This window comes from Aedes aegypti, chromosome 1 (assembly GCF_002204515.2).
Source record: "Aedes aegypti strain LVP_AGWG chromosome 1, AaegL5.0 Primary Assembly, whole genome shotgun sequence".
NCBI classification, from domain to species: domain Eukaryota; kingdom Metazoa; phylum Arthropoda; class Insecta; order Diptera; family Culicidae; genus Aedes; species Aedes aegypti.
Window position 1 is genome coordinate 17,792,965 of NC_035107.1, and position 27,812 is coordinate 17,820,776.

The window sequence follows — 27,812 nt, forward strand, 5'->3', positions numbered from 1 at the left end:
TAATTTTGCATGAAGCAAAAAAATGAAATATTTTTCTGTTTTAAATTTTTGTCAATGCGATATTTAGTTGTTGATTTTATCGGCTGTTTATTAATTTGGATATGTAGCTCAATGATCTATAACGAAACAAAATACACTTTCTGGCGATGAGGAAGTCATGTCCGTGTTACAATATTATTCAGAACGCCGAGCAAAATCAGCACTGTTGGTCTGTTGCCAAATCATTCCATTTTACTTCCGCTTATCTCTCTATAAAGGTCACTAGTTTATACCTGCTAAACAAGTAGATGCAAGTGGTAGTCGAAATTCGCGTATCTGTCAAAAGATAAGCAATTAGGGTGGAATTAATGGTGCAATACTCAAATCTACTTATTTGGCTCTCTTTACTGAGAATCTGCTCAGAGGGTTCAAATACGTAAAAGAGTTGATCGACGTGTGGGTTGGAAGCGCTACAAAACTGTGCTGAAAATATTATGATTTCATGATTCGTGAGTCAGCTGATCGAAAGCGAATCGGGTCTAGAGTGAATCAAAAGACGCTCAAGTGAGTTGACGATAAATCTTGAGTGAGTCAAGAATGAGTCTGAACTCGTTTTATCTCATTTTAAATTCCACTGTAAGCTAAAAGTGAATAGAGTATAAATTAAAATAAGTTGGGAATTCAAAAAGAAATTAATATGCGAGTGAGTTGATCACAGAATGAGTAGAATATGAGCAAAGCGGCAATTGATATTGGTGCGAGAGTGAATCAAAACTAAATCAGATTAATTCATTTAGAATGAAACGAGAAAAAGTTGCGATTCAAGAATGTTTTAAGTTTAGGTCGAGTAGGAATCCGGAGTAAGTTGGTAATTACCGATTCAGTTGTTCGTCGAATGAGTCGAAAAAGGGTGATTAGAAAGGAAATCGAGTGAGTTGAAAGCAATTCTGAAAAAAAAATCGGAAGTAGAAAGTCCAAATTTCATTGATTGTTCATGTGTTTAAGTTGAGTCGAGAAACGGATTGTTTGTTCTCCAGAGCCATGTAGGCATTGAGAGAGTCAATAGGGACCGATCAAGAGTGTGTTGGAAATCATGTGATTTCAATAATCGTAAGCCGTGGTTAATATGGATGGAGTCTCGAGTGAATCAAGAGATGAACAATTGACAATAAATCTAGAATCAATTTAAACTAAAGTTATCTTGATTATCGAGTTAACCTTAAACGCAGAGTGAGTACAAAATAAATCAAAAAGATCAATATCTTGAGAGAACTTAGATGAGTAAACAAAGACACAGATACAGGTCGTAATTGAATCGTAAATGTGTGAAATGTTGAGAAGTAGGCGATAGGAATGCCAAAAGCCAATCAAGGATAATTCGAAACATTAGTTACGAGTAACAACCGTTGAACAGTATCAAAATATTTAATATGAACCAATATAACCATCAGACAGCTGATGGTAGGTAGTAAACATCGAGAGAGCGTCAAATTTGAGTCGAAGTCTGGAAGTGGAATTCTAAACTCTGTTTCCGAATTTCTGTTTCCCTTTAAACTTAGTATGATTCAAGAATGGTTCGATGATGATCCAAAAGATAGATTGAAGGGAAGTCGAGAAGGAGTTAGAACCTGTCACTACTGGATGCGTAAAATGAGACTTATAGAAAGATGAGAAAGGGCGATTGGAAAAATGAGTGACTAAAATTAGGAAGGAGAATTAGAACTTGTCACCACTTTGTTGGTAAAATGAGACCTGTAGCAAGTAGGCGATTAAAAACCTCATGACCTGTATAAAAAAAGGGTGATAAAAAACAAAATGAGTGACAGTCGAGAACACATTGAGAGTAGGTTGAGTGGATCGAGGGTAAGCTTAAAATGAATCAAAATCGAATTACTTGCGAGTGAACTGAAAGGGAGCCGAGGATGATTTAGTATCATCTCAGAAGCAGGTTTAACAGAAACTCCTCTGCGATGCAAAAATGAGACGATTTCGAGATTTTTCTGAGGAGTAAAAATTTAACTCAAAGTTCACAACGCAATCCTCGAACAATTCGAGCAAAAGTGCAACAAATGGCGAAGATTCTTTCTGGTACTCTTTCGCTCTTACTCACACTTCAAAAGCACTTTTGAGTGACCCGCCCGAACAAAACAGACCTCACAGAGTTGTGATGGCACTCATTTTTTATGGAATTTTCTTCTGTTTTGTTTTCTGCCGCATCTATCTCACTCATTTTTCGTTGCCTCTCTTCTTAGTATCATTTCGCTCCCTCCCAAAGAGGCACATGCTCTCGAGCATATGTCCGAACTTTGGTGATGTTGAGGAGTATTATCAAGCCTGCTCAGAAGTACATTAGACATCGAATTAGTTGAGAGCGATCAAACATCCGTTGGAAATGATTGTGATTTCATGATCCTCGAATCAGTTGGTCAAAAGCGAAACGAGTCTGAACTGCAAATGAATTGAATACTAATGTAATTCATGCAACTCAACAGCCATGACTTGGCTCATCCGTTTGACTCACTGGCTTGGTATTTCCACAGTTTTTTCACTCACTGGTTGAATAAATTTTGACGGCATGAACGGTGAGCAAGTGATTTTGCATCGAAATCTCACGCGAAAGTTTTGCGAAGCTGATCTCAAATGAATTTGCCCTCGCGGTAGAACTCAATGATTGAGATTGGAGTGTGAGTCTACCCACCCTGTTCTAGAGTGAGTCGAGCACGAGTGTCGAGGTTAGTTTTATCACATTCCAAGTTCTCTGTCAACAGACAGTAAAAGTGAGAAAAAACTATTTTAACGAGTTGTGAATTCAAGAGGGCATTGAGAATGAGTAAAAAGTAAGTAGAAAAAATGTCCACAAGGTCGAAATTGTGTCGAAAATGAATAAACGTTGAGTCGAGGGGCACGCGATAGTAATGTGAGAATCGATCGACACTAAAACTATTAGTTGTGTGTGGATCGGACTTTGAACCTCCTCGTGATGGATCGAAGGTGAGTTGAAAGTGAGTCAAACTCGAATCAACTGTGAGTGAATTGAAAGGGTGTCGACAAGGAGTTACAATCATCTCAGAATTACAGAAGAAATCGAGTGAGTTGAAAGCGATCAAACGTCTGTTGGAAGTATTGTGATTTCATGAGCAGTGAATGCGTTTGGTAAAATGCGAAACTAGTCTAGACTGCAAGTTAGTTGACAATGATTCTAGAGTGAGTAAAGTACGAGTCGAGGTTCATTTTATCTCATTTCAACTTCACTCTTAACAGACATTAAGAGTGAGAAAGAATAATTCTAAACGATTCGGAATTCGAAAAAGAATAAGGAGTTAATAGAAAAAGGGTCACTAGGTCGAAATTGTGTCGAAAATGAGTAAAACGTGAGTCGAGGGGCTCGCGATAGAAATGCGACAATCGATCAAAAGAATAATTTGAAGTAACAAGTAGACAGAGGGTCCTAATTGATGAAAAAATCGAGTCAAATCAAGGTCAAAAGAGAAAATTTTAGAATGGCTCGAAAACGAAGAGTAATTAATAATAAACTGAGGCTGGTTCGAAATGAAAATGAATGAATAAATCGAGAACGAATATAGTGGGGTAAAATGAAGTAGAAAATGAATCGAAAAAGTTGTAAAATTGGGTTGAAGTGAGGCTAATTTGAGAATATGAGTCGAGAAACAATCGATAATGACTCAAGAATGGGCTTTGAGTGAGAGGAGAATGAGTAGAAAGTGAGTTGAGAATGAATCAAATGCTTTTTGATTTAACCAAAGGCCGGCGCGGTCATATATGACCGCAGTACAAAAAAGGCTGTAAAAAAGAACCAATGAACAAATGTATATACTGTCTTCGGCAAAGTTGTCCCAAATATACTCTTTTATCAGAGAAAAATATGAAGTATATGCCTTTATGACCTAATTGACAACCTAGAACATCCTGAACATCTTGAAGATTGGAAAATTGAACTATAAGTACATACGAAGCGTGAAATGCTGTTTGTGAACATAAATGATGTTCAGGCTAGATAATACAGAATTACTATTTTAACGAAAACACTATTTCACTTACTTTGCTATGTCATGGGATGTTCTAGGACGTCCAAACTGTCCTGAAGCTCACTCTTTGAAATCTACAACCGTAACAGTAATTGTTTGGATTAAAAACAATAACATTACAAATTCAAATAGAATCTACCAACCTCTGAGAATCTCAAGACCTATTTTAAGGAACGTTTGGGATATTCCAGGCCCTCCAAATTACCCTGGAGTTCAGAACTTCAGGTCTACACTTGTTCCAGTAGTTATTCTCGCTAAACTGAGTGAAGTTATATAATCTACAATGTTTACTGAACCTTGTCACGGATCAAAAGGCTACTTCAAGAAACGTTTGAGATATTCCAGGCCCTCCAAATTACCCTGGAAATCTGAATTTCATGTCTACATTTATTTCAGTAGTATTTCTTGCTAAACTGGGTGAAGTTATATAATCTACCATGTTCACTGAACTTTCGCACGTATCAATAGGATGTTTTAAAGAACGTTTGGAGTATTCCGGGCCCTCCAAATTACCCTGGAGTTCAGAACTTCAGGTCTACACTTATTCCAGTATTTTTTCTTGCTAAACTGAGTAAAGATATATAACTTACCAAGTTTACTGAACCTTGTCACGGATCAATAGGCTAATTCAAGGAACGTTTGGGGTATTCTAGGCCCTCCAAATTACCCTAGTGTTCGTAACTTCAGGTTTACATTTGTTTCAGTAATTTATGTCACTAAACTGAGTGAAATTATATAATCTAACATGCTCACTAAACCATCTCATGGATCAATAAGCTCTTTCAAGGAACGTTTGGGATATTCCAGGCCCTCCAAATAACCCTGGAGTTCAGAACTTCAGGTCTGCACTTGTTCAAGTAATTTATCTCGCTAAACTGAGTGAAGTTGTAAAATCTAACATGTTCACTGAATTTTCTCACGGATCAATTAGCTGTTTCAAGGAACGTTTGGGGTATTCCGGGCCACCCAGATTACCCCGGAGTTCAGAAATTCAGATCTACAATTGTTCTAGTAATTTTTCTTACTAAACGATAAAGTTATTTAATGTTCACTGAGCTTTCTCACGAATCAAAAAGATATTTCAAGGAACGTTTGGAGTATTCCAGGCCCTCCAAATTACCCTGGAGCAAGCATGGGAAACATTCACTCGAATATTGCATTTCTATCGCTCACATCCACAAGCGGTCAAGAGCGAGATTGCCGTTTCTCCGACCAAGCTGAGTGTTTCAATTTCCAATGCGCTTTCTTCTTGTTCGCCGAGTGACAAGTTAGACAAAAACGGCAACAGAATGATCACTACCGACTCCTTGTGCCGAAGCGAATGATTCTTTACATTCCGATTCCGCACGAGCGGCATTCGTATTTGAGAGCTAAAGAGCGTTCACTGACTGGTAATACACAAGGCGAAATGTTTCAGTGAACCCAAAATCTGTACATTTTGCAGGAAGCTTTCAGTGATCGAATGGCGAACGCGTTCTTTCGTGTCTCCAATTTAAGAGAGGATAGGTGCTCTCTCCGCTCCGTATAACTTTTCATTTTCGGTTTATCTCAATCGTTTACGATTCGTCGGGATTGCGCTCACCCTAGTAGCGTTCGGCAGTCATTGAACATTCGGTGGCAGCAGATACTTTGCAGATATTTTATCGGTAGCGTTCGGATGAGTGAGTGAATATTCCCATGCTTGCCCTGGAGTTCAGAACTACAGGTCTTCCCTTGTTCTAGTAATTTTTCTTTCTAAACTGAGTGAAGTTATATAATCTACTATGTTACTGAACCTTCTCATGGATCAATATGCTGTTTCAAGGAACGATTGAGGTATTGCAGATCCTTCAAAATTTCCCCAGGACTTCAGAACTTCAGGTCTACTATTTTTCCAGTAATATTTCCTTCTAAACTGAGTGAAGTTATATAATCAACCATGTTCACTGAACCTTCTCACAGACCAATTGGCTATTTCAAGGAACGTTGGTGATATTCCAGGCCCTCCAATTTACCCTGGAGTTCAGAACTTCAGGTCTACCCTTGTTCCAGTAACTTTTCTCGCTAAAATGATCAAAGTTTTCCCTTTGGGGCCGGCACGGTCATTTATGACCGCAGTCGGAAAATGGCTGTATAAAAAGAACCAATGAATAAAATTTACTGTCTTCGGAAAATTCCATGCAAATATACTTCCCTGTCAGGGAAAATTTTTAGGTGTATGCCTTAATGTCCTACTTGGCAACATAGAACATCCTGAACATGCAGAAGACTGACAAACAGAATAATTAGTATAAAAGTAGCTTAAAATGCCTTTTGTAAATACAATTGATGTTCGTACTTGAGAATACATACCTATTATGTCGATAAAAACGCTGCTTCACATGCCTTTTCATGTCCTGGGATATTCTACGACGTTCAGACTATCCCGAAGCTCAATTCTCGAAATTTACAGCAGTAGTTGCTTGCGCTAGAAATAATCAGCGATGCCAGATTTCTTTGGAAATCATTCCGTAGACGCAAAGCTCGAGATTTGTATGACGATTACCGGATCTTTTCGTAAAGGAAAGAGTCTTGACTTCCTTGGGCACAGAGTATGGGCGCATGTCTGCCACACGATACATCCATGCAAAAAGGTCATTAGCTGAGAAAGATCTCATGTAATAAATGTGGAAGTGCTAAACTAACACTAAGCAGAGAAGCCAGCTTCCTCCCAGTGGGAACGATATGCCAAGAAAAAAGAAGAAGATTCGTCGACAAACACATATATTCAAAACGTGTTTCTACTCGTTTACGCATTTAGACTCTACTGACGTTTTCACAAATTGTTCTCAAACAAAAGGTGAAAAGCAGGGGGTTGAAAATAGTATATTTTAACGTGACATAATTTATGGATGCTTCCCAATAGATGTCGCTAATTATGACTGGAAACTTTGTCGAATACACCATGTTTCGGAAGTGCTTCGTTTCGTGGTTATTAATTTATTACCACTAAATCCTGACTCTCATCGCGTTGTAGATCTTATGTACTGAACATCCTGACAAGTTAGATAATCTAGAACATTCGAAATGATCTGATAATATTTGCTGAACACTCAGAAGGTTCAGAATATACGGTAGATTACAATTCATCACCTTGTATGATGAACAAGGTTGTTATTACAAGCATAGACTTCAAGTTATAAACTCAAGAGCAGTTTGGAAGACCTAGCACCTCCCAAAAAAATATTTGTCATCATTTCTTGTTATGTTTAGCATTTTGAGCACCAAAACTATTGAAGGGCGTTCAAAAAACTGTATAATAGTTCTTGGAAAAAATCAGGCCCCAAAGGGTTAAGGTCTATAGTCAAAAATAAGTTGATAATGAAAAAATAGTGTTTACTGAGTGTCAATTTCAAATGTGTCTCTAAATCGAGTATAGGTTGAAAACGAATTGAAAGTATGTCGCGAAAGATTCGGGTCCGTGACGATTAAGAGAAAATAGATGAATGAAAGTTATTTGAGAGATTTGAGAATGCATCATGACTGAATAAAGACTGAGCCAAGCATAGATCTAGAATGCAACGATAAATATCAATACTAAGCTATCGTAATGAGCCGGAACTTGAACGAGCGCTATTATAGAGTGATTCAATAGAATGAATCGAGTTTGAATTAAAAATGAGAACAAATTGACAATAGGTCAAAAATAAGTCGGAAATAATCGTAGACATACACTCATGTTGAGTTGAGAGTAAGTTTGAAGAAAGTTGAGAGTAAGTCGAAACTGTGGCGAAAATGATTCAATCGAACAGTGTCTATTATTGAAAGCATTTTTTTAAAGTTAAAAAAGATTCAAGTATTGATTTCCAACCAAGTTGAGAGCTAATCGAGAACTAATACTAATCTACTACATCAACCAAAAGGGATTCAGAAGAGGGAGAGTAGGAACACAGAATTGAAGTAATATTGTGATTGAAGAGGAGGTAAGAGTGAGTGAACAGTATAAGCTAAAAGTGGATCATAGGTTAATCAAGAATGATCATGCCAAGTCAATAATTGCAAACATATCTGAGAGCAAGTTTAAAATAAAGAAGAGGAACTAGAAATTGATTCAGAGATAGATGAAAATTAATAAAATATGATTCTAGTCTAGTCAATTACAAATAAATCATCCAGAAACAGTCGAGAGTTGGACAATCGAGAGTGAATCAATCCTCTCAAAATGTGTGTAATGAAAGTTATAAAAATGGTTTTATCGTGTTTTACTCTACACTAAATTCACAACAAAATCAATAACAGTAAAAGCAAAAAGTCGAAATTCTCATCGATTTTTTAAACTAGACGTATCGCGCCCAATGCTACCGACTGTTCCAATCCAATACAAATAGCCCGTAATTACGGCCGCACGTTGTTGCCTCTGAATATAGTTTCGCATCGCATGCGCTGTTTTATTGATAGCAAAGCGTGACTTGACGCAAAGGAAAATAAAACCGACCGGACAGAAATTTAAATTTTCGCTAACGCAAGCTTGTCAATTATAAGTTCCGCGAATGTCTACCAGTAACCGTTGCATGCACCATTAAAGATCGACACTCACACACGTGTGCCGGTTTTTTCGTATGCGAGATTTGTTAACAATTGCAACATTCAAAATACTTGGTGACCTCAAGTTTGTTGAATAAAAATTATCAGCGCCAACTTCGATGAACGGTTATCGATTTTTTATCATTCGCATGATTTAAAACCGCTCGCGACCTTGCAATCAAACCAGATAAGATTCCACGAACGTGGAGCAAAACCCACTATTACAATATTATGGAGTTTAATTCTCAGACCTGTTCGAACTGTTCATCGCGCCGCCGCGGAGAAATGACGTAAAAATAGCAAGCCATGTCGCTCGCAAAAATGAGAACCCCAAGTAGGTACATAGTTGAGCAGCTAGCTCTCTATAGTAAATGATGCCGCACGTGCTGAGCCCGAACAGTTATTTAGTTGTAAACAGAGGAGCGGGTAATGTGTGTGTACACAAATTGTTGTTTCTGGAAAAGATGAATTGATGGGAACGTCACTTAGCAACATTGTTGGCGTAGTTTGTCATGTGAACAGCACTGATTTAAGTCTAGGGAATAATTGGAGTTGCAGGCCATTAAGATACCACTTCCAGGTTGCGTAGAAAGTTAACCGAGCAAGCTTTGAAATCAGATCGATTGTAGGTGTTACAACCTAATCAATCTTTATTCTAGAATTACTTCATCACGAATCGCCATGGAAACCTTGAACCCCAATTAAGTTTCGATTTCGCTCCAAAGCGTAATCCAGTGTTCTTTTTTTGGACTTCTATCAGAGAAATTCACGTATAGCTGTCTCTGTCACTAATGTTCACAGCTCGTGAGCAATCAATTTACCACTTTATGCTTGGAGCTTATTGTACTGCCCTTGTAGAACAGCGGCGGCGGCGATGACACCCGGCTCGCACCGGGGTGTCAACGATCATTGAACGGAGGCCAAGGTCTAGAGGTAGGATCTCTATAGAAGTTGAAGCTAGAAAATCAAGAGTAGATGGAAGAGGTGTACAGTGACGTCTCATTGTTATAGATTTGCATAAACAATTCCGATCTCCGGGAGCTGTTGATTGCCTTCGAAAGAGTCTGGAAACGTACAAGTACTTGTTCGGAGATTTGCCTAGATTTTTACGAAACAAGGCAATTGATCGAAAACCCAACATTTTCGACAGATCTGAGGCAAGATGAAAATGTATATTGTGAGAGTGAAAATTTAACGTAAAATATGTCAAAATCATTTCAAGGAGTTCTCAGGCCGAACATGTTAAAAAATCAAAACGGTTGTAAGGCTGGAATGATGGTTTGATCTTTGCGATTGTTAGGCCGAATCGGTCTCTAGAATCCAGTTTGATAGAATGATAACTCTTTCGGCCTACAGACATTTTTAGTTAATAATCACCTTTTCGGACAAATGACTTTCGAACTATCGTAACCCTGGTTCATGGCGTTCGGCCATACAGTTTCTTCCTATTACGATCTTGAGGCCTAGTGACGTCTTAGCCATTACTATGCTTTCTGTCTGGGTGCCTACGATAAAACCTGATCAACCCTCTCCACCTAACGTACTTTTCGGCCTATAAGTGTTCAGGACATTCACCTAACGGCCTGCTGAAACTGCAAACGCAAATTACCTGCAATGAGGCTCTGCACCGAAATCAGTCTCACTCTTTCACTCCTTCATAAAATTAGTAAACAACAAGGCCAGTAAACGTCAAAACCTCATACTAAATCAAAACAGTGCAGAGCCCCATTCTGTTTACATGACCATGAGTTCAATTCCAGACCCGTCCAATCTATAAATGACTGATCTGATCTGTAAGCAAACTTATTGTACCACCGTTCACCGTATCACTAATAAGCAACTCCATTAAGTAGGTTCGTACACTCCAATTTTTGTAAGGATATGTCCAGAGGAGCTTTAACAACTTCGAAGAAATTCGAAGAACGATTTAGAAGAAATTGAGAGAGCTGTCCAGAAGAACAATTCCAGACGAACTCAGGGAGCATTTTTTTGTGAAATACGCTGTACAATTTTGGAAGAATCTTTTTAGCGGTTCTGACGTGGAGTGATGTTGCAAAGGAATTATAACAGTAGTTTAATTTTAAGAGAAATCTGAGGATTTTGGGGAGTGATTTTTGAGGATTTTAGAGGATAACAAATTTAAAAGTACCTGGAGATCGATGTCGAAGGAATTCAAAGATTGATTCTTTGGAATTCAAATAGCGGAACTGGAGTGACAGTCAGGCAGAAACTGAATCGATTGGCTGATTGAATCTGCAAAGAAAATTCAACCAAACTTGCTATACAACTTGCCGAGAAATTCAAAAAGATAGCCAAGAGGAACCCGGAAAGTTAATTTTAGCGGACCCGAAGAGCATTCACGGAAGAATCTGGAAAGCTATTCCCGTAGAGTTCGGTAGACATTCCAGGGCTTGTAGCGACTAAGTGTACTGAAAATATCAACTTTAGAGGCCAGAAGGCGAGAAAATTGATCTCTCACTTATCGCTCTCTGTAACAATAATGATCCGCAACACGTCATGAGAGGTTGTTTGTCGTCTACTGTTGCATCTCTAATCAGATCGGGAGATAACAGTGCATAAAGCTTCAAGCCTAGAGATACTTTTGATATTAGATGTTCGGGGAGTATTTATCATGCCAGTAGGGTAAAACACCTACTCCCAATAATGCTAAATGAGCGAGAAAATGGGTTTTTATCATCGCGCTCTCTCTTTGAGGCTCTCCTTCGTTGCTGCTATTTATCAAGCTCGTTACAACTTGCGAAACATTGCCGATCATGCACCGGTACAGATGCGATGTTTTCCTTTGCTTGCTTTAATTGTGCTTCGAAATCAGTTGCCTGGGCCAAACAGAAACCAAAAATAAAGTCTGTTCCACTTAGAACTTGGCCGCACAAATTGAGTGATTTCTCCAAGAAGAAAAACCGTACAAAAAAGTCTCAGCGCATCATTTTGTAGCATGTTTAGTGAGCTTCATGGAAAGAATAGAAGAAAACAATATTTCTTAGCTTTTCAGTTGAGTTTTCGAAATTTTTGCTGGATTCAACCCATACGTTCTTAGCGTTAGCGTTAGCGTTAGCGTAGTTACGGTATACTTCGTAGATTGGATACTAGCAACATTCATGTTTCTTTTTAATAATCTCATTCTGACTACTTTCAGGAACAAGGCAGGGGAGTATACCTTGTTCAAATCATAAACAAGAATACTAAAAGCATGAATATCGCTATTCCCGGCCACGCCCATCTTTACCGTAACTTGGGATAGGGGAAGGAAATGTTGATGTAGCACTTACTTAATGAGAGGCCACCGACTCAGCGACACCCTCATAAGTGCTACGGAGTTGGAGGTTGGGGAAGGTATATTGTCAGGATTCGCCTAGAAAGCTGGCGATAGACCATAAATATTTGTTGTTTAAGCGTTTTCAAATTAATCTTTTGAATGCCGGCAATCAAAAGAGAAAAACAATAGCTTATTTATAGTATAAAGAGTATTTCGCGAAATGCTTGTCGATTGTGCAGTAATATTTTTGCTCAATAACCAGTAAAAAGCAAAACCGATCCCTCTAGGGTCATCGGATTGTATAAAATAACGATACGCGTAAAAAAATCACGCCTATTGAAAAACTGTATTGTGCCCATTGAAAAACTGTACTGGGTGGTACTGTATTTTTAGATAATCGAAAAACGAAAGGAAGCGCGTTCGAACTAAACACCCTAGGATAACACAGTCGGTTTTTCTGCTCAAAATTATACGAAAAGCAGAATCGATCCCTCCAGGGTCATCGAACGGTTAAGAAGCATCCACGACCGATTGTTAGTTGCGTAACACCCGCCCGGACAGAATGCGCAATCTGAACATAATTATCAAACTCCGAAAATAACATTTTCCGTTCAAGAAACGATCAGAAGTTCCACGACGCGGACAAAAACGATCCGGAAGGCTCACAAAAGTATCATACTGGAACAAACTCACCGGATTGATTCTCTAAATTTATGTGCTGCCTTTCACTTCCGGATGGTTCGATGAACTTAGGGCAGCCAAAAACCAACAGTACTGAGGACACAAATCAAACAAATCACTTTTCATTTTTCACTTTTCACTATTCCATTTCTGAATGTAAAAACTGTCCTGCTTGGGCCTCACGAAGCACTACCCAGCAAGACGCTCCAAAACAGGGAAGAAAAAAAAAATTCTCCGGCGACGAAAACGCGCGAAATCATGAGCAAAATTATCGGACGACGCAAAACCGAACTGTCCTGCTTGGGCCTCACGAAGCACTCTGGATTCAACCCATACGTTCTTGCATCATTAACTACCTTATCTGCCGTTTTTTCAAGAAAATGTCAAAAAACAGATTTTGACTTATTTAGCGTTAGCATTAGCGTTAGCGTAGTTACGGTATGCATCGTAGATTCGATACTTTTTTTCTGTTTCTGTTCGGGATGAACCACTGCGACCAGTTTCCTTTGATCTTTTATGGTATACCCGTGTCCTTTGTTTAGTGCATGTCAATTACTATTGAGAAATAATGAAGAAGTCGTTTTTTTTTTAAACAATTATCATTCTTTACCATTTTGCATAAATTCCTTCTAGATATCGAAAGATAATCTCTTGAACTCGGAAAGAACTTGTCTCATTAGTTAAAACCAACCTCAGATGCTGATTGAGCCATTTTTCCACTTCGACCTCCTCATCATCTAGGACAAATAGGTGGGTCTTAGTGGCTTGTTACTCTCTTATACTCTTCCGGCCGTACCTTATAAGTATTCACAAGAACAGATACAACAAGAGAATAATGTGGTAGATCTTACCCTGTAACGCACCTCGAAAAGGTGATCTACCCGCGTTACAGCTGAAGATTCGATACTAGTAATACTCATGTTTTGTTTTTTTTTTTTTTGTTTATCTCGATCAGACTGCCTTCAGGAACAAGGTTGGGGAGTAAAACATGATCTAATCTTGAACGAGAAAACCAAAAGCATGAATATAACTATTCCCGACCACGCGCATCTTCACCGAAACTTGGGATTGGGGAAGGAAATGTTGATTCAAAACCAGATTTTGACTTATTCGTTAGATTAACGCTTAATTATCACCAACATTTTTTCGATCTGTCGGATATATGGACTAATGGATTTTTGTGATAATTCAATAGACCATACTATTCTATGACGTCAGGCCTGTAATAGCAGCTGGCTTAGTAGGGTCAGAACTTCACGGGACCTTTGTTCGATTGAATGAATGGGAAAACTCTATTTTAAAGACACTTTTCTTTGTAAACTTGTCGATATTGTTGTTCTGGTGATAAAAATCAGTGATGTTTTCTTACATAACCGCAGATAGCTTTCCAGATCATCAACTTGCAAGTGAATTTATTTGCAAACTTCTATGACAACTGTTAGACCGACCAAACATTTCTCCAAAGATATTTCTAAAAGTTTTTAAAGGGGAATAGTGGTTCCGTTTCTAAGCTGAAAAAAAATCAAATACAGTTAACTCTCCCTTACTCGATATTCTGTATCTCGATATCGAGTTAGAGAAACATAGTAAAAGTTGGTTCTTATGACTAATTCGATGGTCCCTTGGATCGCAGTTGCACTGATTTTGTGTTATGTAACTCGATGGTTTCTTCAATATCGAGTTGGAGAGAGTTGACTGTTTCCGCATTTTAAGCAATTATACTGCGGAACACGTTTTTGTCTCAAGCACCGAAATATCGCTATTTACTAAATTAAGGGTTGCTTAATCCATTGCCGTTTTCAAAAATATCATAGCACGTCCAGTTTTTGAGATATTGACTATTGAAAATGCAAAATTTGACTATTTCAGTTAACTTGCCTGCAATTTTGCCAGCTTGTTTGGCAGTTTATTAGCTTAATTTGTCACAGAATTCAAACTTCATGTGTATAACAATTATTCTCAACAAATTTCATAATAATACTTTCGAAGCTCAAAAGTTATTTTTTGATGGCTTCGATAAGTATTGTATTTTGCCATATAAGAGAAACGAAGTAATTTGTATGGAGACTGCAAGCATGTTGGAAAAATCTATTAAATCTTAATTTAATTGTGCAATTTAAACCAATTTATGTCTGAAATGAAAGTCAAAGTCATATATTGCATGCTTGGTGGATTGGATCACAAAAAAGTTTGATAAATCATACCTTAAATCTCATGTAAACATCGATGAAAACAGTGTTTTATACAACTTTGGCGAATATATAAGATTTTCATCACAGAATCAAAGCTGCCATCTTCCTTGATGTTTTTTTAAATTCCACTTGAAAATACGACAAATATCACACCAATTATTACTAAATGTATGTTTGCATGTTTTACTCTCCCGGAACTTCATCAAGTATCAGCTCAAATTTTCCTCCAGACATTATTCCCAAGATTTCTTCAGAAGCTCATTCAGTTATTCTTTTACGCACTTTTGGAATTTATTTGGGAAATTTCTTATTGACCATTGTACGAATTTTTAGATTCTAATGAAATTGTTCATGTGCTAAATATAATTTGCACACTCCCTAACATCAGTAGGCTTATGCTTAGAAAGCTATTAATGACGTTTCAAAATAGTTCAAAGCAGTCAAACAAATTGCATCAAAATGTCTTTATTGTTATGTTTATTTAAAAGTAATCAGCATTGGTGCAGAAAAATATCCACCGTATTACCAGCTTCAGACTTATTTTACCGACGAACGGGCTTTGGAATCGTGAACGACAACCAATTGCCAGCAGCCGTAAAGCTAATCGGGAAGTATTTCCTTTGAGAAGCTGTTGGCTACTGGATCCATAATGACAGAAGCATCGTCTTCAGAATCAGATACGTTTCTACAGATTCGGGACGTAATCGATTAGCGATTCGGCATTCCTCCTAACGGAAGAACTTTCAGTAACTTAATCTTAGTCTTTGTCTATCGATTCACTTAGGTACTCCACGTTGAGAAATGAACTGAACTCTTCATCTAGAGGTCTTCTGGAGCATCTGGAACATTTTGCCGATGGCGTTGCTGGAAGTGTTCAGATTGCATTCCTAGACCGAGTGAATTTGCACCGGTGGATAAGTCAATTATGTCAGGGGTCATGCATAAATTATGTCAAAGGGGGAGAGGTCAAGCCAAGCATTACAGTTCTTACAATATTTTTGGAAGGCTCATACAAAAAACGAGACAAAAAGGGGTGAGTTTTCGAAAAAGTTAAAATTTAACATGACGTAATTTGTGTTCCATCGCTTATGCTAATCGTCGCAAACAATCAAAACAAGGATGAAAAAGTTAACGTCAAAGCACGCTGTAAAACAAGAATGTGAGTGTAATTGAGAGGTGTGCAAATGTTCACTGTGCAAATTTTCTGCACTGTAGTCTAATAAGGTGCAAAATGCTCAATAATTATATAAATTTTTCAAGGGCGTATAAAGATTATCTCCAGATATGCCTCCCAGTAATTGTAAAAAATTTTAGAACTTACTACACGGGAAAAAATTTTGTGGTAATAATTACTATTGTAGCTGACTACGCCCATTCTTGAAACTACCATGGAATTTTAGACCAATTTACTATGTTTGCGGTACATCCCACCATATTACTGGTACATTCGACAGAAATAATTTACAACAATCTGATTTCGACTACAAACATGGTAAAATCAAGCGCGTTGCTGGTCTGCTGAAAATTGCCGGTGCGAGCGCTTAAGTTAACCCCCTAAAATAGTAGTTCTTACCGCACAATTTTTTTGCGTGTATGAAACTTTTAATGAACTTTTGAAGAATCCATGAAGATTTGACTGGAAAAATTACTAGAGAAATGTTTGAAAGAATTTCAGAGGGAATCCCTGAACAAAATGCTGGTAAAACTTCTAGTTCGGTTTTCCGGAATAATCCCTGCTAGAAAGGTAGAAGAGGATTGGCTAAAGCGTTTCAAAAGGGGAGGGATGATTCTCAATTTTAGCGTTACGCATTAAATAGGTGCTGTCCTCAAGGATTTCCTGGACCAGTTCCTAGAATCAACTGTATATGAATTCTTGGAAGAATTCCTGTAGGAATGTTTGAAGATCTTCTAGAGTGACAACTGGAGAAATCGGTGGAAGAGCTAGTGTAAAAATTACTGAAGGACATCATGGGATAATTGCTTGGAAAAGGTGCTCAAGTTTTCCTTGAGAAATAAAGAAATTCCTTGAAAGACCACTGCAGGAAATGCTGTGCTAATAACTTTAAGGATAGGTAAAGGTATTTCTGGAATGATCCTCAAATCCTCTAAAGTTTTCAAGAAGAAATCTCTGGAGAAATCACTCAAAATATCTTTGAATCTTTTCCCAAAGGAATCTCCGCAGAAATTTGTGGAACATTCGCGTAAGAATCTAGAATTTCGTACCAGCATTCAATGCAAGCGAAAAAACACACGCGCAATAAGTTAACTAATTGAATTATTATTAGGATTGGTCTACCGAACAGCTCTTAATGTGTCAATATATGAAGAAAAAAGGAATAAGCGATTTTAGAGATTATTTCGGGTAAAAAGAGACTTTAGAGATAATACATTGACAATAAGGAATTTTAAGAGGGTTGCTTAAATAGTGATCAAGTCTCAAATAGTATCTTATTTAGTCATAGCTGAGTTGTATTTCAATTTCACAATCAAGAGAACCAGACAGCTGTTTGCGCTTAAAATTCAATCGATTAGTCATTACCTACGAGAGATCAAGTTTCTGCTTGATCGGTAATCTAGTTCTTTAGATTTGTGCTCTTGAAGACTTGTGGTGTGGTTTGGTTCATCTTCACCTTAAGACAAACCACGAAATTCGTGTAAGAGATGATCCGATAAGTGCTTTATGGCCCCATGGTTTAAAATTTGTAGAAGAAAAGCTGGAAAATGGTCGATTCATGTTTGGTTGTTGTCATTCTCAATTTCTTCAATATCGAGTAACAGGATAGTTGACTGTAATTGTAAATTAAGTACCTTTTAAAAATGTATGAAACATTTGCTTAAATGAATAAATAAAAATCCTTCACAACTGTTCAAAAAGGATGTAAATGTAAATTATTTTAAAAGCTAATCCTAAAGTAATCTCTGATCAAGTCTGAATAAATTCTTGATAAACTCCGGCAAGGATCTGAACGAACGCTTGAGGAAGTCTTGAGGATTTTGCTAGATAAATTTGGAAGATAATTTGTACAAAAATACTAAATCAAGTTTCTGAATTTGCAGGATTTTATAAAGGAATTCCTTGAAAACATTGGACAGAATCCATGAAACAGAATGTAAACTAATGATCTGAAGCATAATTGGAATGATTGCAGTAATATTAGACCTTATATAGTGTTAACCATACATGAACTTGCGAAGAATTAAAGAAGAATTTAACTTAAGGAATAACTCGGAAAAGGTTTCGAAAAACTGCGTTAATAATCGCAAAGTGGAAAGGCTAGAGGAATCCCTTCAAAAGTTTCTGAAGCAACTTCACGGAGAAGCCCTGGTCGAATTTATTGAGGAATTTCTTGTAGAGTTCTCAATAGATTTCATAGGAAAACACCTTAAAATAGACGCAAAACTCCTGGAGACAACGACCAGATAGACAACAGACCAGATCTTTATTGTACGGCAAATTCTCCAAAAAAGTCGTGAATATCAGATCCCAACGCATCACCTCTTTATCGACTTCAAAGCGGTATACGATAGTATCGACCGCATAGAGCTATGGAGAACCATGGACGAGAACGGCTTTTCCGGGGAGCTCACGAGACTGATAAGAGCAACGATGGAAGGTGTGCTGTAATTCAATGTTGCGCTAGAAGGTGTAATGCGGAGAGCCGGGCTTAGTAGCCGGGGTCCGATTTTCACGAGATCCTCCCAATTTGTTTGCTTCGCGGATGATATGAACATTGTCGGCCGAATATTTGAAAAGATTAAGATTCATGAAACCAAATCTTAATTATTTTAAACAGCGTAATGGCTCAAAGTTGAAAACTCGTCAAATTATGTTTGGCGCTGTTCTCATTCTTATTCTTACAATAAAGTATCTATATGAGATTTGAAAGCAATCATTGAACAACGTAAACAAATCCGCTCAGGAAAGGCTTAGTTATTAGCCCTTAAAGAAAGGTGTCCTTTTGTGGTCCTTATCGAACTCTATACGTTAGCTGTTTGGATATATTTGAAATCTTATAAATGCATCGATGGTTTGTTGTAGAAATCATTTACTATATTATAATTCGATCAATTTAGAAGAACAATTACATTGACAGAATTATTCAATAACAAGGCACAACGCAAAAGAATTACTCCTTTGCTAGGCATCACAACCTAACTGAAACAAAAATGATGTATGGTCAACTCTTCAAAGCTCGATATCAAGTTATAGAACCCTAGAAAAACTTGGTTTTCATGGCTACATCGTTGGCCTTTTGAACCGCAAATTGCTTTGATAAACTCAATATCACCTCAACTCGATGGTCTCTTCAATATCGAGTTATAGAGAGTATATCTATAAAATTGGATGAAACATTCGTTAAATGAAAATTCAATCACACTCTTTAAAAATGATAAAGTAAGTTTCCAAACTAAAACCAAGATAAATACTGTCGCAATTATATAAAAGAATACTTTCCCACGATCGATTCCGGACTCGATCTCAACCGGAACAGATCGCCCAGTACTACCCGCCAAACAAATAAACCACTCGTACTCGACGACGTCTACGTATATGCAAATTTGCGCATGCACGTCACGCTCCGCTCGTTCGTCAATAAATAAACAATTTGACTCATAACCCCACCCAATTTGAATAGTTTTCACCGATTTTAATTCTGTTCCATGCACCGAACGAAGGTACCGGGGGCCACCTTTGAGTTTCCGTTATCACTAGAGTTCCTTATCAGGGGAGGGTGTCCCACATCTGAGAGAGGGTGTAGTGTAATCTTCCTCGTTGCTTCACACAATGACCAACACAAACACACCAATATCACACGGGCACGATAAATGGAAAAATATAATAAAGCTGATTGGCAAAGACCTCGACCAAGACCTCCACACGGATCGCGCTCCGAATTCGAACGCAAGGTTACGCAACGCAACTCCAATCAATCGCGCACAGTCAGTCAGTCGGTCTTCTATTCACGCATAGCCGACATTATTCGAATCAAGATGCAAAATTTCCATTATGCGTAGGAAGGTGGACCGAGCGGTGCAGTTGCCCTACAGTTATGGATTCAGTTTTGAATTAAAAACGTAAACTAACAACTGCGGACCATTTTTTTTCGCAAGCACATAAATACTGTTATTTACTTAATTGAAGGTTGCTAATCTATTACTGTATTCAAAAATGTGAATATAACGTTGCCACGATACAAATTTGTATTATAATTTACATGAAACGAGCTCACCAGTTGGTAATCCATCCTCCACTGGACAGTCTCAACTTCGGCCTAAACACTCACTCCAATGGCCGAAAAATGAATTCGACAGTTTGAGCCTTCGCAAAGCGCTCTTCTATCAAACTATGTTCCATACAAAAGTCCTATATTCCATACTCTTTAGATTGAGTTACTCAAAAAATAAATCAATCATACCTTAAATTTCATGCAAACATCAATATAGTCAGTATTTCATACAACCTAGATCACAAAATTGTAATGTGCTGAAACATTTATGATAGCAGGAACGGTCTCAGCAACGCCATTAATTATCATTCCTTACTTGGATTCTTAATCAATTATAATCAACTTTTACAGACTTCTCATGGTCAATTGTCAACCATATTATTTTAGATATGTAGTATCAAAAAATGTGATTCCAAAAGAATCGCCAAAAAATATGCTTTCACTACAGCATCTTTTATTTTCCTCGCGGTTAAATTGCTGTTGTAGTGTTCTGATCCATAATCAAGGATAAGGCTGTTCTAGAAACGCCAAATCGTACGCTATCACTAATACACTTCGCGGATACATCGCTTTTGTACAGTTCATATCCACTTGTTTCATAATAAGGGACATCCTCTTTCATTGATCCACATCTGCAGGACGGAGAACTTTTGAAAATTGTCTTGAAATCGGCACTTTTTCGCATATAATCGTGAAAGTTGAGGTACATTCATAAAAACAATTATTATTCTGCAGTATAAGGGTAGAAATCCAGTTTAATGCAGAGTCACCATGATTTTCAATCATATTTTGTTCCGATACATGACCCATAGTTGATTCATAACTGTGGGTTGACTGTATGATACATACACAATTATCAGCGGATGTTTTACGGTTTAAGCTCTTCACGCAGCAGCTGAGCAGCAATGGAGATCGGCGATCGGCACTGGGGAAGGTCAAGTACGCACAGAGCGTAGGAAATGCGGCCACCGAAACGCAAAGCGTACGGCGGGATCAAAGATTCGCAAACGCGATCCACGGGCAGCACAAGCAGCGCTTTTCTTAGACACACTAACTAAACACACTACTTATGGGGCTCCTCCGTCGACAGATCCGGATCTGTCCGCGTGCGCTCTTTGCCTGACGAACACTGGAACAGTACTGACGGGCGGATGGACGGATTACGATGGAGCAGCGGCGCCCAACACACAGCACACGCTCTTCTGCCTGCCTACTACGACGAGTTATACGACGACCACGGGCACAGCACAGCCGAATGTAACGCAGACAGCGACGGCTCATTTTTATCGGTCGTCGTTTAGTATAAGTATATGGTTGCTGAGATGTGCCCCGTGTCGGTATTCCATGAGGTTGCAGAAAACGCGCCGATTCGCCGCTAGAGGGGGCGCCAATGGATGACGGACGAGGGGGCTCGTGTGTTTGTGGCGGCAATCACGCTGACGATTGGACCAGCAGAACAAACAAAGCACACGGTGGCCGCAGAGTGCGTGATTTACACGCCGGCACGGTACGGCTACTACGGGGCCGTTTGTTCGGGGACATCCATCGCTGAGAAGATGTGTATTGAGGATTCGCGCGAACGTGGAGCTTCAGTGACAGAAATCCTGTAGCGTGACGCAGCAAAACAGGTTGCTTGGATGAGTTGCTGTGATAATTCCGAGAAAGGTAAGTTGTTATGTTTGACCAAAGACGGAATAAAGACAGAAGGTGAACTAGATACATTCGATCACTTGGTACTACACTCGGTACCCAAGTTTGATAGATAGTAGTACACTTTACACCTCATTCCAGATTTTACTCTATTACCTCATGAACCAAGAAAAATTGGGCAACTGCAAAATATAAACGCTTTTTTCGTCATTGGTTTGACTCGCTGAATCGGCGACAGCTCACCTTGTTTGCTGATCAAGCGCTGTTAAACAAGAACATGCTAATGGATTGTTCGATGAAACTTTGACATCGTTGGGCTGAATTTTATGCCAAACATCCAGACAGCACACATTCAGAAATTTGCAAAAGACTTGGAATGACTAGGGTAGGTGTACCAGTTATGGACATAGTGGTTCCCTATTTCGCCATACGTGATTAATTTAATGTCTCCAAATTTTGAAAATTTTTGTGGGTTGTAGCAGTTAGATTTAAGATATATATTGATGTTAAAACATTCAAAAAGATTTAAAATGTGAAAGTTATCAAAATTTCACATATGGCCAAATAGGGAACCACTATGGCCATAACTGGTACACTTTCCCTATTTGTACTTTTCTTGGTACTAGCTTTCTAAACATCTGCGAGAGTCAGTGATTGTTACCGATCGACACTGAATTCCATTACCACATGGATTTATTGGATCCTTAGGATAGTTTTATGACGGCCACAAATAGAGATCATACAATAAGCCATGAAAAGCACTAAAATCTGAGCTGCGAAATCTTGGTTAAACATAGCAGAGTGTTTGTTTTGACGATCTTTTCGTTTTGTTTTGATTGATTTACTGCAATGATGACCCTAATAAAACCAATTGGAGGTGCCATTATTGTAGCACATTTATTTACTTTTAGTATGAATTGATTTTTTTTCGTATGTCGATAGTTAATAGACTGTGCAAATCAATTTACAGGTTTTCTGGAAGATAATTGGCATGGTGTCTACTCATTTACAGAAATGAAATTCCCTGAGATTTCCAGGTTTTTAAAAATAATTCAAGGTTAAAGGAATTCTCCAAAATATGTAAATAGTTAATTTTAGATTATTAAAAACTTTTTTTAAATGAAAGGTATCTTTGAAAATAAACTTATTTAACAAAGTATTTTTCACTCCAATAAAACAATAATATGTTTTGTTCTTAACGTGTAAACATATGAAAAAAAATCAAATAATTTTGTGATTTTTATTGAATTGACACGAAAATCAAGTGCTTCTCAAATGACCTGAAAGTGGTTTAAATTCAGGTATGAAAAAAATAGTCTTTTCGATCTTAAGAAAAAAATCCTTTCCCTTAAAATTGGATTCAGATGTATGGACATCAGCGACGGACATGCAATATTTTTTTTTTTCTGGAGAGCGTTTTGTATTTTTTGCTTTGGGGAATCAGGGCTGGTAGTATGATCGTATTGTAAATAATAACTTTAATGACCTCTTGCTTAAGAAAAATTAATAAATTGTGAATACTAAAAGAAACCTATCAGGAAGCACGAGATGAGAGTTTGATTCCAAAGTTGAACACACATTTTTCGAAGTATAATTCCAATGCCTTTTTTTTTTTTGATTTCTTATGACATTACGACAAGTATAGCAGCTCGATTTGCTTTAGCTTTTTTAACATATTATTTCGCTGATTTCTTTAAAAGTTTGTTTTGAGATTTTGCACGAACTTTCTAAATAATTCTTTCAAGAATTTCGTTTTATATTCCTTCATTAATTCAATCTAGATTTTTTCTAAAGATAACCACATCAGGAATCACCCATCCAAAAATTATTCCATTGATTTCTCTAGGACTACCTCCAGCATTCCCGTTTAAAGCATCGTCAAGAATTCAAAATTCCTTCAGGAAGTCGAGACGAACCAGCCAAGAGCTGAAAGTCTCTTTTATAAAGACAATAATAATAATTCCTTCAGGAATTCCTCCAACTTATGTTTTGGAAAAATTTCTCAATAAAATCATTAAATATTTTTTCAAGTCATTCATCCGGCGAAATTTCAAGGAAATTTTTTAGATTGTTTTGGAGAAATTTAAAAAAAAATCTGCGGTGTTGAATTTCGAAAGACAATCCTGGAGTAACCTAAGATGAAACTTGTGTGAGTTCTAAGTTCGTCTTGTTGAATTCCTACCAGGATCTCTGAAGGTGAAGATGCATCTAAGACAAATCTTGAATTTTCATGAGCACAAAACTAGAGAACCCGACAACCATTCACACTGAAAATTTGATCGATTGGTCACTTCCAGCGAGTAACCAGTGAGTCAAACGGCTCAAACAAACACAACAACACAAGCACAAACGGCTGTCTGGTTCTCTAGACTTGTACTCTTGAAAATTCGTGGCTGTGCTTCGATGCATCTTTACCAGAAAGACCTCCTAAATTTTTCATGAAATTCTTCCTAAAATATTAAAAAAATAGAATCTATAATAATTTTCTACAAGACGTTTTAAAGGAATTGCTTGAAGAAATTCGGACAGAATTCCTGAACTTGAATAAAGTTTTGAATAATCCATAGAGATTGGGCAATTATAATAATTATTAGAGAAATGTTTGAACCACAGCAACAATATTTTGAAGATATGATGGAGACATTCCAAGAGAAATTTCTGTAGGAACCTAATGCCTGGAATATATGAAGGAATTTGTGGAAAATGTCGAATCGATTTTTACATAAAACTTTGAAATAATCTTTTGTGGAAGCTTTGGAGTGCTCTAGAATTTTTGGACCAAATTCTGAGGAAATTCCTGTAACCATCCATTGAAAAATCGATGTTAGCCTCCCTGGAGAAATTTCTGAAAACATTCAAGACGAGATTACTGGAGAAATTACAAGAATTCCTGAAGTATTCCTCTAAAAAAAATTGCTTCTCTGCCTGAAAAATGTAATTTTTTAGTGTTTTCAACTTATCAACTGTTCATGAACGACACTCAACTGAACTGTATTTGCCTCTACCAGTTTGGCAATCTTGTATTTTGATTACTTGTCTAAACATTGTTTATGCTGATTAATTAAAAATTGTTATAAGGACTGATCAAATCAACTAATGTTTTGATAGCGGCGCAGCCGAAAAAATTTTTGATTGAGGAAATGTTTTGTCACAAAAACGACATATTCTACCCTTTACTACTGTTTCAAAATAATTTCCCTGAGTGTAGCCGAAATTCCAGGTTTTCCAGGTTTTTCCAGGTAGTAGACACCCTGATTGGATAATTTGGATATTTGAATTTTTGGTTTGAATAAGCACTAAGCTTACCGATAGAGTTGTGTTTGATCCTTCGACCTTGACGCTAGCTCCTGCGGGGGCCGGCGATGAGGGCAGGATCAAACATGTCTCGCGTCGGTCGAGTGAAAGTGAAAAAGTGCCGTGATCATTTAGTTGTGTTTGATCCTTCGACCTTGGCGTGATCGGTATGTTTGGTTAGGGTAAGTGAAAAAGTGCCGCGTTTGATAAGTTCTTTTTGATCTTTCGACGTTGACGCTTGCTCCTGGGCAGTGCGTCAAGAAAGCCCGAGCAGTCGTCAGTTGTTTTCCCTCCCGGGTCGCGCGCCTGTTTTCTCTGTGTGTTTTTATATAGCCGAGCAAACGAGTGAAGCTGAAAGTGGATTGTTGCTGCTCAAGGATGACGGATCAATTGGTGAGCTCGTTTCATGCTACTATTTCTAATCTATAAAATATGTATGATTGAACCATTAATCGTTACAACGGTGAGACTTAAATATGATTATTCAACAAACTATGAAAGGTTCGTCACTGTGAGTGTCGACATAAACTCTGATTCATAAATTATTTATGTCCAATTTTTTTTCTCAAAACACCTTTTTCCTTTTACTTTTATTTTTGTAATTGAAAAGAAAACTTTGAATGGTTCGACACTACGAGTGTAGACTTGCGAAAGGTTCACTTTATTCAACAAACTTTGATAGGTTCGTCACCTCAAGTGTCGGCATATTTTTTTTAATAGATATTGTTCATACCAAATGAAAATATTATATTTACATATAAGCATATTTATAGCTCACAAATAATTATTTACCATGGTCTAATCGCTTATCAAAGTGAATCCTGTGACCCAACGATCCTCCCCATTAACAAACATCCCTCCCAGTAACCTTTGTGGAGATGCAGAGGCAAACACGGTCTCCAAATAGCAAAGGTTAGACACTAACATTCCTTCCCCCAATCCCACCTGACTGCAAGGACGTGGCCGGCGCCGTTATTGACCATGTATAAATAAAGGCACTGAATTATGCACACTGAAGAAGATTATGGCCAATCCCAGCCGATCTTCTAGTTGATTCTTTGTGCATTTTCACTGACCTCGGTCAATCACGGAATAGCAACCATTGATATGTGTAGTCAGTCTAAGCTAAGCTAAGCTAAGCTAAGCTGAATAAGCACTAAGCTTACCGATAATTAAACTAGAACAATAAGATAAAATAAAGTTCCTAAAGAAGCTAGTGAAGATTCTTAGTGGACCTCATAGTTATGTCTTCCTACCGTTTCTGCTTATTGCATCATCCTTTTTCACTCCACAGCTATCGCATGGATGAGTCCAGAGCAACTCTCGACTCTTTAAGAGTACAATCTTATCGAAGAGCCTGAGATTAGTCCTAAATTACTGTCTTTCCTGGGATTTCCCAAGAAATCTCGCGCAACTTTTCAAAAGGAATTTGAGAGGCTTTCTTTGTATACTTGCCCTAACTGAGCCACATTAGCCTCTTCTGTTGCGTTTTTTGTTTGAAACGCTAAGCCTAGGACATTGTCTTTCGATCTATAGCGAGAAACTTGTAGTTTCTAGTTCCGATCTATAGTGAAAAACTACTAGTTTTAGAGGAGCCCAGTCCGAAAAGATCCGGAGATAGATTCTGAACGGGTCTGGTTAACAATTCTGGAGGAATCTGAGCCCACCCTGAGTGCATTTCCAAAGGCATTCAGAGAACAACTTTCGAGAGTTTTACAAACATCCAAAAAAGAATTCGAAAAAGCAATGCCAGGAAATGAATTACCGGTTGTTAACGGTGAGTATTTTCGGAGACATCCGAAAAGAGCTAGTCCAGACGAATTCGGAAAGCAACTTCACGGAATGCGAAAAGCAATCCCAAAAAAATCTGAAAAAAAGTCAAATAACGATACCAGAGTAATCCGGTAATGAATGTCCCAAACAACAAAACAGCAATTCCCGAAGATTCCACAGTTATCTGGAGAACAATTATTGATGAATACAGAGATCGATTGCGGAGGAACTAAGAGGGCATTTCTGGAGAAATTATACGGATAACATTTCCGAAGTGAATAATTCTGATGATTATCGCCATTGTAATCTGGACCAGTGTTGTGGAAAACTCAAATTCACTATTGATTTTTTTCATGCGTGATTAGTCAATCACGTAACTCAACTGTAGGAAAAATCGTGGATGAGTAAGCTCATCTGTTTAACTCACTGCATCGTATCTCCACAGTTTACTCACACAAAGTAATGATTTCTTGTTAATCTGGTAGAATTATAGTAATCTTTTCTAAAGTACACAACAACTGAGGGGCTTTGTGACTGAATCATTTTTGACGGCATGAGTGTGATTTAGTGATTTTGCACGAAAAACTCAAGGATGTGATTTACGAAGAGAGCTCATTAATTTAGATTTGTCAACACTGATCGGGATAGGAGGAATTGAGAGAAAATGATCGAATGATCGAAGTAATCACGAGAAGTATTCTGGAAGAGACTACCAGACGAATACGGGCGGATTTTCGAAAGAATTCATAAATAAACGATTTTCTTACCTATGGGAAGCAGATTATGGTTGATGACCGAAACGTATTCCAGAATTAATGTGTAGGAATACGGATCTCAAGCAATCAGTAGTATTTTCGAGCAAACTCAAAGCGGATTTTCAGACAAATTCGGAGCGAAATTCTCCGCTGAATCCAAAGTAGATTTCCCTAATTCCAGCACAAATTGGAAGTAGATTGTCTCATCAATCCTGACGGAGCCCCGACTAATTCCAAACGTATTAAAAGCATGTTTACGAATTATTCTAGAGCGTGTTTCTGGACAATGTTCGGACTCTAATAAGAAACCGAAGCAGACTTCTGGACGAGTTCAAAACGGATTCCCAGATAAATCCAAAGCAAACTTCCAGATGAATTCGAAACGAACTTCCTCC

General features: G+C 37.8%; 1 protein-coding gene across 2 annotated transcripts in view; it reads right to left on the bottom strand.

Moving 5' to 3' along the window:
• Nucleotides 1–27,812, bottom strand: part of LOC5577930 (NADPH--cytochrome P450 reductase) — a 107,484-nt gene that overhangs the window by 30,706 nt on the left and 48,966 nt on the right. The window contains exon 1 of one of the 2 annotated variants that reach the window (XM_021839039.1): nucleotides 20,795–21,110. The exons of the other annotated variant lie outside the window; for it this stretch is intronic. The gene's annotated coding sequence lies outside the window, so the exon portion shown is untranslated. Of the gene's footprint in view, nucleotides 1–20,794; nucleotides 21,111–27,812 lie in introns of those variants that run through there. 2 annotated transcript variants of the gene reach the window in all.